This window comes from Phyllostomus hastatus, unplaced genomic scaffold (genome assembly GCF_019186645.2).
Source record: "Phyllostomus hastatus isolate PE091 unplaced genomic scaffold, TTU_PhHast_1.1 phas_contig_495, whole genome shotgun sequence".
NCBI lineage: Eukaryota > Metazoa > Chordata > Mammalia > Chiroptera > Phyllostomidae > Phyllostomus > Phyllostomus hastatus.
The window spans coordinates 5,319,269-5,336,095 of NW_025333895.1; the positions used below are offsets into that span (position 1 = coordinate 5,319,269).

At 62.3% G+C, this 16,827-nt stretch overlaps 1 long non-coding RNA gene across 1 annotated transcript in view; it reads right to left on the reverse strand.

The window, feature by feature from the left end:
- Positions 1-1,779: 1,779 nt before the first annotated feature.
- Positions 1,780-16,827, reverse strand: part of LOC123823519 — a 51,150-nt gene continuing 36,102 nt past the window's right edge. Inside the window, exons 2-3 of the long non-coding RNA XR_006786541.1 lie at positions 14,304-14,434; positions 1,780-2,025 (exon numbers count right to left, since the gene is read on the reverse strand). This is a non-coding gene — a long non-coding RNA (uncharacterized LOC123823519). The remainder of the gene's footprint in view (positions 2,026-14,303; positions 14,435-16,827) is intronic.

The following is a 16,827-nucleotide window of genomic DNA, read 5'->3' on the forward strand; positions in this document are numbered from 1 at the left end:
TCGTGTCAGACCGCCCCCCACCCCCCATGTATTTGCCTAAGACTCTCCATGCGCCCCGTCCTGCCCCGTCCCGCAGGCGTTCCTTCGGGGGGCCGTGACAGCCCTGGGAGCTCAGAGCCAGGCACACAGCGGGGGCACCTTAGCCACTGCTGAGTTTGACCCGGGCCCCTTGCCAGCAGCCTCAGGAGGGCGGCCGGCATGCCTGTCCGTCTGACCGCGCGGTGCCAGACAAGCCCAGCCCCAGAGCCGGTGGGGTGGGAGGTGTCTGGAATTGTTGGCTTACCAGGACCAGTAGTAGAGAGAAGTTTCCAGGCCCCATGAGGTCTCCAGGGGGACTCAGCGTACCCCAGGAGGACACTTCTAGATGCTAACAGAGACCCCGGGTCTAAACATGCCTTCCCCTGGACTGCAGGATTTCTGGTCAGGCTATGGTTGACTTCTGAGTGCCTCCGTCTCCTTTAGGGGCCCCCAGCGCTTCCCCCACCCCAGTCCCCCCACCCGGAACCCTGCAGTGGTGCCTGCTCCCAGCCCGTCACTGCCCTGCATCTACTGTGCTCCCCAGTGTGAGGCCGGTTCCTGACTGTGTGGCCTGGGCTGGCTGCCTTCACCACTCTGAGCCTCTCTCACTCAGCTGCGGGGTGGCTGAGCAACAGTGCCAGCCTCACCTGGGTTCTGGAAGGTTCCGTGAGGCCATGCTAGTCCTGACTGAGCATGGGGCCCGGCACACACAGCTCTCCATACGTGGCACTGGTGGCGAGCTGGTTGTCTGTTGTTATTATTTCTGAGGGGCCCAGGGAAGCTTAGCGGAGCCCCCTCCCGGTTCCCCCCTGAGCAGAGCGCTGAGCAGCCTGGCTCCTCCTCCCCCTCCCCCGCTGAGCCGTGTTGAAATCGCCCCAGAGAAGCTGCTGAGCAGAAATTTCCAGGCTCCCTGGCAGAGCTGGGAAGGGCCTGGGCGCGGCTCAGAGATGAAGTCGGGCAGGCGCTGTGAGGCCAGGGCCGGGGGAGGCACTGCCAGATGTGGGGGGGCCCCCCGGAGCCTTGGGGAGCGCCCAGCCTCCAGCTCCAGTCCCAACGCTGCTCCCGCACAGGCACAGCCCGTGTCCCTGGTGGTGAGCGGAGGGCTGTGGCCCAGGTGCTGCTGGCTGTGCCACCCTGGAGCAAGCCCTGCACCCCAGGAGTCTGAGCGAGCGCCCCCGGAAGACGGGATTGTGGTTGCTGTGAGCTCTTAGGACCTCTCCTTGCACCCGAAAGTGGGGGCTGCTTGATTTAGTGACTGTCACAGTTACGGGGGTCACAAGGTCTCGTAGGGCCCCACTGAGCTGATTCCCTGGCCACCAGAGGAGCAGAGGCCCCAGTTAACACGGTGGGGTGCACCAGAGCTGTGGGGTCCCTTTCCTAAGTGGCCTGGAGAGCCCACCTGGGGACACGGCAGACAGGGTGACTCTCGCTTTGGTCTTCCTGCAAAATGGGCCTGGGACCCGCACTCGGCAGAGGGGAGTGAGGAGCACCGGGGTGGGAGGAGATGGGGACCGAGTCCCAGCACTGCCCCAGACTGGACAGGTGACCTTGGCCAAGTGTGAGGCTGGAAACACGAAACAGTAACACTAGGGAGTACGTAGGACGTATCAGCTGCCCTCGGCTTCAGGCTGCGGGTGTTCGACATACGCTTATCTCAACATTACTCACGGAGGGAGTTTTTGTTTTCCTCTTTTAATTTTAAACATGTATTTATTTATTTATTTATTTATTTATTTATTTTTTATGTTTAGAGAGGCGGAGGGGAAGAGAGAGAGAGAAACATCGATGTGAGAGAGGCACATGGTTCGGTCCCGTCTGTGCCCCAAGGGGACTGAGCCAGCAACCCAGTCGTGTGCCCTGACCGGGGGCTGAGCCTCTTCGGGACAGCGCCCAGCCAGCATGGCCACACCGGTCGGGGCTTCCAGGGAGGTTTTATCGTTAACTTCATTTTCCAGATGAAGCAACTGAGGCTCAGAGAGGTCGATGCACTGTTTTAAGGACACGGAGCTGGAAAAGGAGAAAGTCAAGATTCGAACCCTGATCTGCCGGCTTAGAGCCTGAATCCCTAAAGAAAAAGAAAGTTGAATTTTTTAAAAAAATCCTCACCATGGACATTTTTGTATTGCTTTTTTTAGAGAGAGGGAGAGAAAGAGAGGGGGTTGGAGAGAAAAGAGAGAGAGAGAGAGAGAGAGAGATCAGTGTGAGCGAGGAACATGGTCGGCTCGCACAGGAGCCAGCCCAGGGACCAAACCCCCCAGTGCCCTGACCCGGAATTAAACGCAGGACACTTTGGTGTGTGGACCGGATGATGCTCCAACCAGCTGAGCCACGCCTACTATATGAAAGACGTCAAGGTCGGTGGCAACAAAGATAGGGACACGGGGCCAGGCCTTCGAGAAGCTCCTTATTGCGTGAGAACATGCAACTCCAGGAGACCCTCGTGACAGTTAGACCACCGTAAAGCCTAGCACAGGACGTGGGGGCACCGGAGAGGAGGGCCCTGGAGAGGAGCTGGGAGACAGGGAGCAGGGAAGGCTGGGCTTGAGCAATGAAGAGGAATTTTGGCGGCGGGCACGAGGCTGTTCCTGGAGGCCCGCACGGCCCAGACAGAACCGTGGTGGGCATGGGAGGACCTAACGTGCTCCAGGCGTGGCTCGGGGGTGAGGGGGACCCGTCTTGCTGAGGCTGGAGCTGGGCTGGCAAGGCCTTGGGAAGCTACCTCTGCTCTGTGGCAGTGGGGAGCCATGGGAGGTCTCAGAGCAGAGGTGGACGCCCTCCTATGGGGGGTTTAGAAAGACAGTTCTGTAGGCAGAGAAATGTCCTGAAAACACGCACACACAAAGTGGGAAGGACGGGGTCAGAACGCAGTGTGTAAACTTTCACAGTGCTTCCTTTCAAAAAAAATTTTTTTTTTTTGCCTTGTACACTTTAAAAAAAGAAAAACAGAGGGAATGCTCCGAGGAGAGCGGGGAGCTGGAAGGCAGAGCGCTGTGGCTGGCTGGGGCGGGGAGGCGCCAGGATTGCTGGGCCGGGCTCTCTGAGCCCTGGCTCTCCCGCTGGCTGTTGGAGCGGCCGGGATCTCCCAGTCAGGGGGACGGTGGGCGGGCTCCTGGAGACCCTGCTCTTAGCTAGAGCCCTAGTCACTTCCGACGGCTGTTGGCTTCAGCCCGGCCCTACCCCTCCCAGGTGCCCGTTCCCCCCACGCACCTCCCCATTGGCGAGGCTGTGCGACACAGGCCGCTTTTTAAATCCCATCCTGGGCTCGTCACTGTCTGGACGCAGTTCTCCCAGGAGCCTCTCTGTGTCCTTGGGACAGACTGTGGTTCTGCGTAGGAGCACCGGGCACTGCGCTAGGTGCCTGTGGAGAGTGTCTCTTAATCTGAATATAATACAGCAAAAAAAACAAAAAAAAAGTGCTTCCTTCCACATTTGACAGACGGGGAGCCGGACGCAGTGGCCTGCCCAGGCTCTTCCCCCCGAGAGAGTGGTGGGGTTTGCACCAGAGTAGACACAGCTGAGAGTCCCTACAAAGAGGCTGAACAAGCCTCAGGCTCTGCAGGAGAAAATCAGTCTGCCATTGTCCCTGACGTCATGCCTCTGGTTTCTGGAAGAGGGGCTGCAGGCGCCCCTCTGAGCCATCCCCTCTGCCTGGCTGCCTCTCCTCCCTTCTCCCCACCAGTCCACACGGCCAACTCCTACTCTACCCGTGAAGCCCAGTGAAACCATTATTCCTTCCTCTCCAATGGGAGCTGCCCTGGGAGGGGAGAAAAGGCTGGAGGGGGGAGCGGGAAGGCATGGCTAGGACGTGAGTTCCAGCCCAACCCACAAGGGCTGAGAGGAGGGCACAGTCAGCTAGTTCCGGGCAGGCCTGGGGCAGGACGGACGTGAGAGGGAGGGGGGCCAGGGAAAGATGCACTGACCAGCGCCTGGGATTAGCTGGTTTAGAGGCCGGAGGAGGACAGGTTCCCGAAGGAGACGGAAGCAAAGACCCAGGCTGCTGAGCCCAGCGTGGCTGGTTCTCCACCAGCCCAAAGAGGACACCGGGCTTTTCTGCCCCGCCCCATCCCCAGCGCCTACACACCCCGGGCTGCTGTGGCCAGTCTAGGGGTGGCAAGCTGTCCTTTGTGCACAGGTGCCTCTTGACCCCCACCCCTAGTGAACATGCGCACAGAGAGATTTTGGAACTCCGGGTGGAGATGACTGGAATTGGGAACAGATTGGCGTGGGCTCCTCATAAACTCCGAGAACCCCCAGCACCAAGAGCAGTGACTGACGCGTAGCAGGCCCGCAAGCATGCGCTGGGTGGACAAACGAATGAATGAGAGATTGCCTGGCCCCCACCCAGGGGGGAGGAGCAGGAGCCTTAAGTCTGCCTGTCTTCTTTTTGAAGCAACACCTCCCGCCTCCCAAGGACTCCCGGATGTGCAGGTGGCTGAGGGCAGGATTTGGGGGGGGAGCCAAGGGCCTCAGTAAACAGGCTCTGTTTGGAAAGGAAGCTGTTGCTGGTGAAACCCCACCCCCCAGTGACCACAGGGCGTGGGATTGCCTGGGGCCCTGAGGGACTTCCGGGCACCCCCAGGTCACCCCAGTGGGGACCCCCACACAACTCCACAGGGGAAGCATGGTGCAGTTGTTAAAGGCAGGGACTCTGGACTCAGATATTTCTGGGCTCCAGCTCCACCCCTCACTAACTGGACCAGTTGCCTGTTTCCCCACTTGCAAGGGGGACTGGTAGCACCCCCTCCTGCACAGGTTTGCTGAGCAGGTCCATCTAAGGTGCCAGCTCAGGAAATTCTGTCTACCGTTGTCATAAACAGCAGCACGGAGACCACGGAGGGGGAGAGAGCGGGTCAGCCAGGCCCTGGGCTTGAATACCACTGCGCCACTGACTTATGGGTGCCACTGACTCATGGGTGACTGAGCCAGGCCCAGCCTCTCTCCAGCCTGTTTCCATGTGTACCAGCAGGTCCTGCTAGGGGGACAGCCTTGACCCTTTCCCAGGCCCAGGCTACCTGCGCGCCACACAGCTGCCTCGGCCAGACCCGCACCCAGTTCCTGGAGTTGCCTAGAGACACACGGGCACACACACATGTGCACACAGGCACATGCCACACTCACACTCAGCTCCCCACTCTGGGCCCAGTCTACTGTGCCTTCGCCCTTGCTCACGCACGGCACCCACACACACTCACACTCCTGCACCCCAGATCTGCTGCGCACCAACGACCATTGGCGAGGGCGGGGTTGGGAGCAGGAGGGAAAAAAAAAAAATCCACGACTCAGCCCGGGAAAAGGTGGGGGGGAGTGCGCGGGCGAGGGAAATGACAGCCCGCGGTCCCCTCGAGTCCCGGCTCATGAATATTAATGTGGCGGTAATTAAAATGCAGGGACGCAGCAGGATGGATGCGGCGCCTCCGGAGCGCTGGGGAGCTCAGCGTCCTCGCAGGCGGGTGGAGCCCGCTCCTCACTGCGAACGCGGATGGGGCTCCTGGGCCGGGACTTGGGGCAGGGGGCCGGCGGGGGTATTTTTCCGCGTGGCCAAGGGTGGCGTCCGGCGTTCCGGCCCCCGCCCCCCGCCCCGCGGCCGCCCCTCCGTTCACTGCCCCAAGCCGGGCAGCCCGCCAGGCCAGGCCGCCGTTTCCCGGAGCCGGCCCCCTCCGGCCCTCGCGGCCCGGTGGTGATGTCATCTGCACAAAACTTTCCGCTTCCCGGCCCGTCTCGGGGCCCTGAGTCATCGCCGCCCCCGGCCCGGCCCGCCCGCTCCGTCTGTTTGTGCAGAGCGAGGCCCCGCTGGCCCGGCCTGACGTCAAGCTGGCGGGGCCAGGAACCGCGTGAGGCGCATCAGCCAGGCGCTGCGGGGCCGCTGGGGGGCAGGGCGCCGCTCCTGGGGGCTGGGGAGGAGGCCGCGGTGAAGGGCGCACCCTGGGGTTCCCTATTAACATCCGAAGTCGCCTGATGCGGATTGCTTGACCTTGAGCAAATCCTTTAACCCCTCTAAACTTCAGTTTCCTCATTTGCCCCTCGGCAGAACAAACCTTCCCAGACTCAGTAAGTGGATTGCACAGCTGCGTGAACCCAGGCCCAGAGATGGGAAGGGACTTGCCCAAGGTCACACAGCAGGTGGGTGGTGGAGCTGGGCCCCCGGTTCCAAGTTCTTTCTGGGTATCACACACGGTCACCGCTGCGCCAGGACACCGTTAGGGGGCACACGCTGAGAACACCCACTGCCCTTCTCGGCCTGTCCCGTGGAGTGTGCCAGAGCAGGACCGCCTGGAGTGAGTCCTGGGCAGGCCTTGGGTCCCTGGCCCACTTTCGCCATCCCTAAAGCAGGACGGATAACCCCGTATAACCACCACGTGGAATCCATGAGCACAGAGGATCCGATGAGAAAAGACAAGTTGCAGTGTGAAGACCATGGGGGAACTGTTACCACACTGGAGCCCCGTCCCCTGGGTTCACATCCTGACCCCCGCTGCCACCTCACCTGTGCCCCCAGGCCGGTGCGCTGCCAGCCGAGGGCTGTGCCAGGGCTTGCCATCTGCAGAGCCTTTCTGGCCTCTTGGGCTGCTGGGAAAACTTGTTACCAAATGCCCGCCCAGGCCTTCGCCAGAGCGGCCCAGAGAGAATGCGCCAAAAACATCTGCAGCCCTTGGCCTCTTTGGGGGCCTTTAGCACGTAATCTCGTGACCCAAATTATAGATGGGAAACGAGGAACCTTTCAGCTGCTGCTCTCAGGGGCTGAGCCGAGACCGGGCTCAGGTCAGGAGCCCCCGAAAAGGCTCCCAGCCAGGCGCTCCACCCAGCATCTGCCCTCGGTCCAGCACCGCCCCTCCCACGTGGTCACTGAGGCTCAGCCTGTCTCTGCTCCTCTGCCCTCCCCCTCCAGCGAACAGAGGAAGGCCTGCCCTGCCGCCCCCACATCCCTGCCTCTCCCTCCCCACCCCCCAAGCTTCCTGGAACTCTTTCAAGCCCCCTAGTGCTGCGGGCTGCCTCTTCCTGCCTCCAGGCCTTTGCAAGGGCCATTCCCTGCTCCCTTCTGGCCACGGCACTCTCTGTCCTCTCCCGTTTTCCTAGTTAACGCCCCCTCCTTAGCTCTTCCCCTGAGGGGTGCCCCAGTTACCACCACCCCGCAACATGCACACACATACCAACATCCACCCGCCCACATGACACGGATCACACCACACACAGGCAGAGATGCACCCCACTGCAGGGGTCACCAACACAGAGGCGCATGCACACACACACGCACACTCACGGACTCCACATCCCACAGACCGCAGACACACCTACGCCTTGTGCGTCACGCTGACCGTTCGACGTACACATTTTGTGTGTCCCGCCTGTACGGTGCACTTGCACATTCACACAGGAGGCCATCCACCACACATCAGGGCCGCAGTAGCGCCCCTCCTCTGGGCTCACTGCCTCCAGCCTTGCCCCCCCCACTGTCGTGGTGTTCGGAACAGCCTGGGTGCAAATCTTGTCTGTCGCTTGCCAGCTGTGAGCCTAAGTCTCTGCACCCTCCTGTGCCTCAGGGTCCTCATTCTGCAGGAAGGACAGAATAACAGTTCCTATTTCAGAGGTGACTGCGAGAAAGAAGGGAGTGACCACACATGCTGCCTTTAGAAAGAGGGCCCTGCACGCAGTGAGCTGGCAATAGATACTAACCGCCGTTGTTCTGCCTCCTGATCGCTAGTCCAGTGCAGACCCATCTGTCCAACGAAGCCTCATTGTCCCCTACTCTGGCCTGGCACTCCGCCAGCACTGAAGAGGGAGCAGCAAGCAAAACTAAGCGAGCCTGCCCTCTGGGTGCCCACAGTCCAGGCGGGAAACACACCCGAAACAGACAACTCCAGAGCCAATCAGTTCATTGCATGCAGTTTCTGCTGGTCCAGGGGTTCAGGGAGGATTAAGGGTCCCCTGGGGAGGGGGCGCTGAGGCCAGGACTGGTGAGATGAAGAACAGGAAGCACCTTTCTAGCAGAGGGGAGAGCACGCATGCAGAGGCTGCAGCAGGAAGGACACACAGATATCCAGACTGGAGAGAAGATGCAGAAGGTTGGAGCTCAGAACCAAAGGTGATGGGAGGGAGGGGAGGCTGAGGGGAGCCGGACATCTGGAGCTTGGGAAGGCTGCATCGAGAGCCCGGAGAGCCAGAGACGCGCAGAGGGGGAAAGAGGCAGTCTGGCTTGCATTTGGGGGAGATCTGTCTGGCCAACGTGGAGGGCAAACTGGCCAGGGAGGTGGGCACAGAGCGGGATCCCGCCGCCAGTCTGGAGAGCGGCAAGGGCAGTGGGCAGAGGGGAAGGGGGCCGACGTCTTCGGATGGGATGCTCCTCAGGTCTTGGTGAGCACTGGGCTGGGGGTTGGGGAGGACTTCAGGATGGCACCTAGGATCTGGCCAGGGTTAGAGTACAGGGCCGGAGGTGATGGTCCGGAGCAGGTTCAAGAAGGACCGGAAATCTCGCCTCCAGCTTGAGCAACCACCCCCCGCCCCCCGCCCCGCTGCGGCAGTGCCCAGGCACCTCAGCAGCACCCTTGGGTGGAGTTCCAGGCTTTTGACGGCACAACTCTGGCCCTTCTCTCACGGTGTTGTTCCACGTGAGACCAGGAATCCTGTGTCTAAGGGGATGTGCCCAGCTAGGTCCGTGATCTGCCCACCTAGAACCCTGCAATCCCCTGCCTAATCCATTTCCTGGGTTCTTCCTCCTGAGGGTGGTCTGAGCTCTCATTTGATTGGGTACCCTCAAGCCCTAGGTGTGGCCAAGATGCGGCGGTTTGCAGGGAGTGAGGACGGAGTTTATGCACACGGGCTGGAGTGTCCACACCTGGGCACGCAAAACCCTCTCACGGAAGAGGGTGAAACAGCACCCGAGGGGAAAGCCGCAGGCAGGCTCACCTCTCCCACGCTGCCGCTTCCTGCTTGGAACCCAGGCTTCCAAACACAAACCCAGCCTCCCGGGGGCAGTTGTCCTTGGGCAGGTGTTTTGTCAAGGTCAGAGGACAGAAGCTATTTTATTTAGCAGTGTGTTGGTTTGGTTTATAACTTGTAAATACTGAGACCTGAGGTCACAGGGTTCCTCCTGGGGTCCTGCCCCCAAGCGCTGCCCATGGGAGCAGCCTTCCAGAGCCCCGGAGCCACTCCCTTGCGGGGCTGACCCTTGACCAGCAGGCTGGCCCGCAAGAGATCCCACAGGGATCTCTCCTTCAGAGCTCCCTGACCCCACTCCCACGCCCTCACTGTGCCTGCCCAGTCCCTCTGTCTCTGTCACAGAGTCCTCCTGCTCCCCCCACCCTTTGAATGTCCAGCTGCAGCCCCTCCTCCTCCAGGAAACCTTTCCTCCACGGAGGCCCTGGCTCTCCTGCTTGTCACAGGTGTCATCTGGTCACAGTGGTGTGTGGTGGTGTGACTGGCAGGGGACGCGGGTCCTAGCCCCACTACGGGACCAGCAGCAGCCCCCGGCAGAAGCAGTATCTTGCCCTGGGTAGGAGTCCGGGCTCAGAAAGCTCACGGACTCGGAGTTAAATCCCAGCTCTGTGACTTTCTTGCTGTGTGACCTGTGTGACCTGTGTGGCTTCGCAGGTCTGAGCCAGTCTCCTCTTCTGAAAACCCGTAATCATAGCTGCGCCTCTTGCAGCGAGGAGGCAATATGGTGCGGCAGCCCACGTGCGCGGGCACTTGGCAAACGCTCGGGGAAGGGATTGGGGAGGGCAGGAGTTGCATCATTCACTTCTTTTTACAGCTGAGAAAACAAGGGAAGGAGGCTTAGTGAGGTGAGGCCTGTTGCCCAAGGTTACACATCCTGCTAGCGGGGGGCAGGCCCAAACCAGGCTGATTGAGCCAGTGCTCAGACCACTGGGCTCTCCGGTCGACGACCTGCCCTTGTGCTGCGTTTCCCCGTCTCCTTTGGGCCCCGTGGGGCCGCGGAGACAGGTGGTAGCAAACAGCACAGCTTAGTCCGCAGGGCCGAAAGGGTTAACAGCTCCGCCGCATTGGGCCGGCCTCTGGAGGAACCAGCCAATGGGCGCGCGCCGCGATGAGGTAATGCATGGACCGTTCGGAGTGGGCGGAGCCGGCGGGGGAAGAGCCGCGCTCGCGTTCTTTCTCTCCCCAACTACCCCTCACCTTTGACCTTGATGTCCTCCCACCTTACACCCGCGGAACCCCCTGTGCGGGACCTGAGGGTCTCTTCTTAAGGTCTAACGCAGGAACTTGGAGACGTCCTGCCTTCTCTGGGCCTCAGTTTCCCGTTTTGCAAGATGGGAGACGATGATCACTAAAGGCCAGACCACCGGTGGACGTCCTTGGGTCCTAGGACAGTTTGGGTCCCTCCTTGCCCTTGGCCTACCCGTTACAGAGAGGACCCGGACCTCCTCGGGCGGTGCCCAATGGGCCCGGGGGTGGGGTGGGGTGGGGTGGGCAAGGTGTCGGGGCCTAGCAGGCTTCCTGGCCCAGGCACGGGCTCCACGTGGCCGCGACCCATTTGTCTTTCCTTTATCCCTTCAGTGTGCGCGCCTGACACTTCCCCAGATGCCCCCTCGCTGCCACCAAGCCCCGAGTTAGCTGCGTAAGCGGTGAGTTCGGTGGTCAGAGGGCAAAGTTCATCCAGCCATCAATATTGATTGAGCGGCTGACACGTGCGGCTCAGAGCGTTGGTCCTGGCAGCCGCCAGGGCTGCCGGGGCCGCGGGCCCCTCCGGGCCCAACTGCAGAGGCTGCGCATCGGTCCCGCAGTCTGGACACGAAGCGGTTTAATGCCTTTCCAGCCGAGCTGGCTCTGCCGCCGCCGCCGAGACCGGCTTATTAGTCAGCTCGAGGGGAGGGGGCGGAGGGGAGGGGAGGGGCTGGAGCTGAGAACCGCAGAAAGCTATTCTCAGGGGCTCCCAAGTGCGGGGAGGGAGGCTCAGCAGGAGCGGCTGCTTCCCAGAAAGTTGATTATTTTTAACCCAGGAAGAAGAAAGGAAGGAGGCGAGGGAGAAGGACTCAGAGAAAAGAGGAGAGGAGAGAAGGGAGGAAAGGAGAGCAGCGGAGGGCGGGTGGGGGAAGAGGAGAGGAGGGGGGAGGGGAATAAGGAGAGAGAAGGGGGAGGGAGGGGAGGATGGAGGCAGGCCACTCACAATGGAGCGGAGGGGAAGCAGAGGCAGGGCCGGCTGGAATGGAGGAAGGCAGCTGGCAGGGGTCTCTGGGAGGGGACTGGGTAGGGGGGGCACTGCCACCCTCCTCAGTCCCTCCCCGCACGTCTTGTGGGACTGTCCCACGGGACCCACCCCAGACTGCCCGCCGCCGGGCCTCCCGTGCCTGGGCACCACCAGCCCAGGGCTCTGCAAGGCACTGGGGCTTGCAGAGTCCGGGGAAAGGGGGCCCAAGGCAGCCACAGCCCTGCTGCGGGGTGCTGTCCAGCCGACCCGCAACACACAGACCTGTCCTTGCCCACTAGGGGGCCTTGGGGGAGGGCAAGGCAGGCTGTTCTGAACACCTCATGGCCGCCGCAGGGACTGGTTCCTGGAGGGGTGGGCAGGAGGGACCTAGGGCCCCCTTTCTTCTGCCTTAGGGTGGGGCCAGGCTGAAAACCAACCTGGGAGAGGGGCCTAAGGGAGGATGGGGGGGCACAGCGACAAACAAGACAGACACTGTCGTGTCCACATGGGGTTCACAGTCCTGAGGGCTGGGGGGCAGAGGCTGCACCAACCATTATGAATAATGCATTAAATAATGCTGGGTGGGCATCAGACTGGGAGGGGACGGTGCAGGGGGCCGGGAAGGCTGGTCCTGGGGACCTGATATCTGAAGGGGTTATAGGAGGGCTCCCTGGGGAGGGCGCCTGAGGACCAGGACAGCTAACTAGGGGAGAGTGACTGTCGGAGGGGCAGGGACAATGTGGATGGGTCCTACAGCACAGACCCGAGAGCCTGAGAGAGGATCAGTGTGGCCCACGAGGCTGCCGCCCTTGTCCTGGAGGCCGCTGGAAGCTTTGGAAGAGTTTATGGAGCAGAGAGAGGGGACCCCAGATGTGCAAAGCTCACTCAGGACTGTAGGGGATGGGAGTGGATGCAGGGAAGGGGTGCCAAGGTCCCAGGACAGTGAAAGCAGCCTGGCTCAGGGCTGTTGCCTCTGAGATGGAGGGGAGGCCGGCCTTGGACGTGACTTGGGAGGAACAGAGGACAGGAGTTTCCGTGTCATGGCATGGGGGGTGGGGTGACGGAGGCCGAGGAGGTATCAGGGAGGGGCCAGGCTCTGGCCTGTGCCGTGGACAGCCTGGTGCTGTGCCCTGAGGCTGAGGGCCACCAACGGGAGCAGGCGGACAGGTCAGGCATTGGCACTGGGACATGGCGGGCAGTGGAGACAGGCGGAGGGAACAGCGTGAACGAGGCACAGAGACGAGAAGGCCAAAGGGAAGCTGCCTGTGGAGTCTTCCAGAAAGAGGGGCCGATTCTGGCCCTGCTGCAGTCAGTGCTGAGCCGCAGCCCTGTGGGGACAGAGGGCTGCTTCCCGGCACTGGACGCAGGGAGGACGCAGGGAGGCTCCACAGATGGGCGGCTGGAGCCACGTGGGGTTGCCTCTCAGCAGGCAGTGCCTGTACCCCAAGGTGAGTGCACCCCAAAGCTAGAGAGGGGGTGTGTATGACTGTGGTGTGTCAGCGGCCCAGCTGAGGGGCATCCTGCAGGCGTGAGTGTGTGAGAGTGAGTGTATGTATGTCCCTCGCACCAAGCATTCTGCCCTTCACTTGAGGCTGGACTCAGGGGTCACATCGAACCTCTGCAGGACCAGAGAAGGCCGGCCAGGCCGGGCCAGAGGATGTGGTTGGATGAGGCCCACGGGCCCTGGCCAGTGCTCTGAAGACCCAGCACTACCCCGTTCACTCCCCACCTGTGGCCCTGGAAGCCAGGCCAGCATCTGACCCCTCCCCAGGGAGCCAGGGTGGGGGTGCCCGGGCACTGGCCAGAGGGCAGCGTCTGCACCGTGCCGAGGAGGCCTTGTTGCAGCACCCAGGGCCACCCAGGCCCACTTCCCTCTCGGGGCCAGTGTGTCCTCTCCAGGATGGGAGGGCTGGTCCGCTCAGCTCAGAGCTGCCCTTAAGACCAGGACCCAGTGGCCCAGCCCAGGCCTGGTTCCAGGCAGCAGCAGGGGCCACAGCCTGGCTACCTCTCTGCCCTACCTGCAGACTCTGGGATTGCGTGGGCCTGTGGCTTTCCCATCAGCCCTACCACCTGCCACTAGCCCTCCCGCCCCTAAGACGAGCACACATCAGAAAGTCATGGGTGAGGTTCAGGGACAGACCCGACCTGAGTCCATCGCTCCCTGGCTGTGAGCTCTGGCCAGTGGCTCTGGCCTCTGTGCGCCCATCTCATCGTCTGCAACATGGCCATCGTGAAGCCAGAGGGTGCTTTCCGGTGGGTCCCTCGGGGCCCTGCAGGCTCCCCAGCATGACAGTGAGGGGCGTGGGCTGCAGCCCCCCAGGGGGCCGGGAGAGCAGTGGGCTTACCACCGTCTCACCGCGGGCCAGGCGGTGCTGTTGCGCCTATTTTGCAGATGAGAAGACCAAGTCTCAGGGACATGGATTCCTGGCCAGCGCTACACGGCGGGAAGGGCAGGGAGGGGGACCGGGTTTCCGACTCCCAGGTCTGCTCTCTGCTCCGTCCCCACGGCCACCACCCTCTAAATCAAAAAACACGAGTGCAACAGGGATCCTGTCCCCCCACCCCCCGAGGGCCAGCACAGGACACCCTGCTCTCCCGTCCCCACACCCACACGTGACCCTGGCCTGATGGGGCATCTCTGCGGAGCACAAAGGGGAGTCTCCAGGCAGAGAAAGAGCCCCACGGGCCAGGAGCCGGCTCCGCGGGCGCTCTTCTCCCTGCTTTCTTCCTCTCTCAGCTCTTTGTTAAGCTCCCTTTCAGCTGAGCCGGCAGAGCCTGGGTGTTCCGAGCTGACAATAATTGCTGCGTCTAGACAGTGTCTGGTATGAGGCCTCCCTCTCGGCGCTCCGGCCTCCCCGGGCTCCCTTTCCCAGCCCCGTGGCCCTGCCCCACACCCTCGCTTTCCCACAGCCCTTCCCCTCCCGGCTGCCTGTCCCCGCTCCTGCCTCCCTCCCGCCCCAGGCCCTCGCGCCTCTCTCCCCTTCTTCCCCTTCAGACACGTACTCAGCCCTGTCTGTCCGCAAGGCCTGAGACGCAGGGGGACAAAGGTGGCTTTGCTTTTGCCTCTGGCTGGGAGGCTTTTGGGGAGACAGCCCAGCACCGCTCCCCCCCCCACACACCCCAGGAGCTGGCAGTGACGGCTCACCTCACTGGATTCTGGGCTGAGCTGGGCAGTTCTGGGATTCTGTCCGTCCAGGCCTGGGTGGGTTTCCAGAGGAATCAGCCCAGGACGAATTTAGGATAGGTACAGGGGGAGAACTTCCCGGTGACAATGGCCTAGGAGGGAGGGAGGGAGGGAGAAAACCTATGATTTGTCCCATTTTACGGATGAGGAAACTGAGGCCCCGAGAGGTTGAGTGACCTGCCCGAAGTCGGAGCCAGGGAGCGGAGGAGCCCGGATGTCAAGTCTCCGAGGCCCGCCCCACGGGCCCAGTCGGCTCCAGCGCTAGGGACAGTGGGATGCGTAGGAATGCCCGGGACTGGGGCGGGCACTGGACCTGAACTGTTTCCTTCATCCTCACAAGGCTGCTAGATGGGATGGGGATGATGCCCATTACACAGATCAACAGGGAATAATAATAGCCCAGGGCTGCTGGGTGTGGCCGGAGGGCGCCCTAGCTCGGTGTCTTGGGGCTGGGCAGGGAGCAGAAGCCCAGCAAGTGTCACTGTAACACTTCCCACTTTCCCTCCGGGCTTCCCTGAGTGTCTCCTGTGCACGCAGCCCCCCAGCCAGGTTGGCGGAGACACAGGCCAATGCGGGGCTCTGCCCCTATGAGACCACGGCCCAGGCTGGACGGGCGAGTCAGCCGGCTCCAACCTGGAGGGGGATTATGATGATGCTGGCGACCCAGGGCCTCTGGGAGTCTGGGGGAGGGGCCGCCAATCCAAGAAGCCTTCCTGTAGGAGGTGGAATCAAGACCAGGTGCTAGAGGATGGGCAAGAGTCAGCCAGGCCACGAGGGGAGGGATGGACGTTCCAGGCAGAGGGAACCACACAGAAGAAGGCCCCAAAGTCAGAGGGCAACCTCAGAGGACCCCAGAACCCTAAGCAGCTTTGACAGGCTGAACTGCACGCGGGGGTGACCGGGAGGGAGCTAGGGGAACAGTGAGGCCGGAGCCCCGCTGGCCAGGAAGGGCCTCGGGTGCCAGGTCAGCTGGGAGCTGGGACCTCCCCCACGGCAGGGAGGCCAGGAGGGCCAGCGGCGGGGCCGGGGCACGCGGGGCTGTGATGACCGGGAGGATGCGGCACCGGCCGGCTGCGTGGACCCGAGGGGCCCCAGGCCGGTGTAGAAAGATGGCCTCCCGTGGAGTCAGCCCACAGGTCTGTCTGCAGTGCCGCGCACAGGAGCCAGCGCGGATGAAGGCTTGGGGGTGAGGGCCCAGGTGTGCTCCTGGAGGGAGGGGCAGGCCAGGTACCCAACGGCCTTCGGAAGCAAGGGATGGGGAGCCAGGAAGTTTGGAGGCTCAAGTAGGAGGATTAATTAGGGAGAATAATCGGGAACCTTTGCAGGAGGGATTAGAAGGGACACCTGGAGGCAGGGAGGCTGGGAGGAGGCCTTCCCTGGGAGGGGGCCACTGCCCATTGGCCCTTCCTCCCTCCCTCCCTCCCTCCCTTCCTCCCTTTTTCCTCCCTCCCTCCCTTCCTCCCGCCCTTCCTCCCTCCCTCCCTTCCTCCCTCCGTTCCTCCCTCCCTCCCTCCCTTCCTTCCTTCCTTCCTCCCTCCCTTCCTCCCTCCCTTCCTTCCCGGTGGTTGGTCCTCTTCTATGGCCACTCCTCCCCCTGCAGAGCCATTTTGATTCTGCATCTACTTGCTGCCCATGGGCTGCCTGGAACCTTCCACGCCCAGCTGGACGGGGAAGGAGGACAGCCGCCATTCATTCCCCCTCTAGACCTTTGATGCCAGTGTCAGACAGGGCGAGTCCCCTGGGCCCGAACACCTCTTCGGGCCGCTAGGCACTGACACGGGTGGGTCTGTGGGTGAGCCCTGTGCCTGCCACCTTGACCTGCCTCAGAGCCGTGCAACCACAGGCCCAGGCTGTGGCTTCCATGGCCTTGACTCGACTCGCAGTGGCCAGCCCGGGCCTATTCGGGAGCCGCAGGCGGGCAGAGGCCGCGCCGCCTGTCTGTAGGCTGTGGAGTGCCCTGCTGCCGGTCCGATGCTGGGCGTTCACGGGCTGGACAGGAGAGACACAAAAGGGGGTCCGGGACACAAGGCAGGTGGGCGTGGTCCGCAGCAGGAATGGCGAAGACCTGGGTCACACAGGGGGTCCCCAGCCCTGACCCCAAATCCCTGGGCAGACGGTTCTAGAACTCAGAACTTGTCTAGCTGCAGAAAGACATACACCACGTATTTCCTAGCACCCCAGCAACGTGCGGGGCAGCCCCTGGAATCCAGCGTATGAATACGTCTGCAGCCAAGTGTATGCGCGGGCAAAGGTCGTCAGAAGTGTCGGACTCGGTTTCTCTTCTCCCGCACGAGGCAGCTCACGGGGTTGCCCTGAGAACCGGGCACCTCCCAGGCAGGGCCTCACACACGGGCGCATGTCCTGCCCCGAGCCCTGGCCCTTGCTGCTGCCTTCTAGAATATTCCTTCCCTAGACATCTCACGGGGGGGCCACTTTTCCACTTCCTCCGGGGCACCGTGGTTCTGCTGAAGTGCCACCTCCTTGG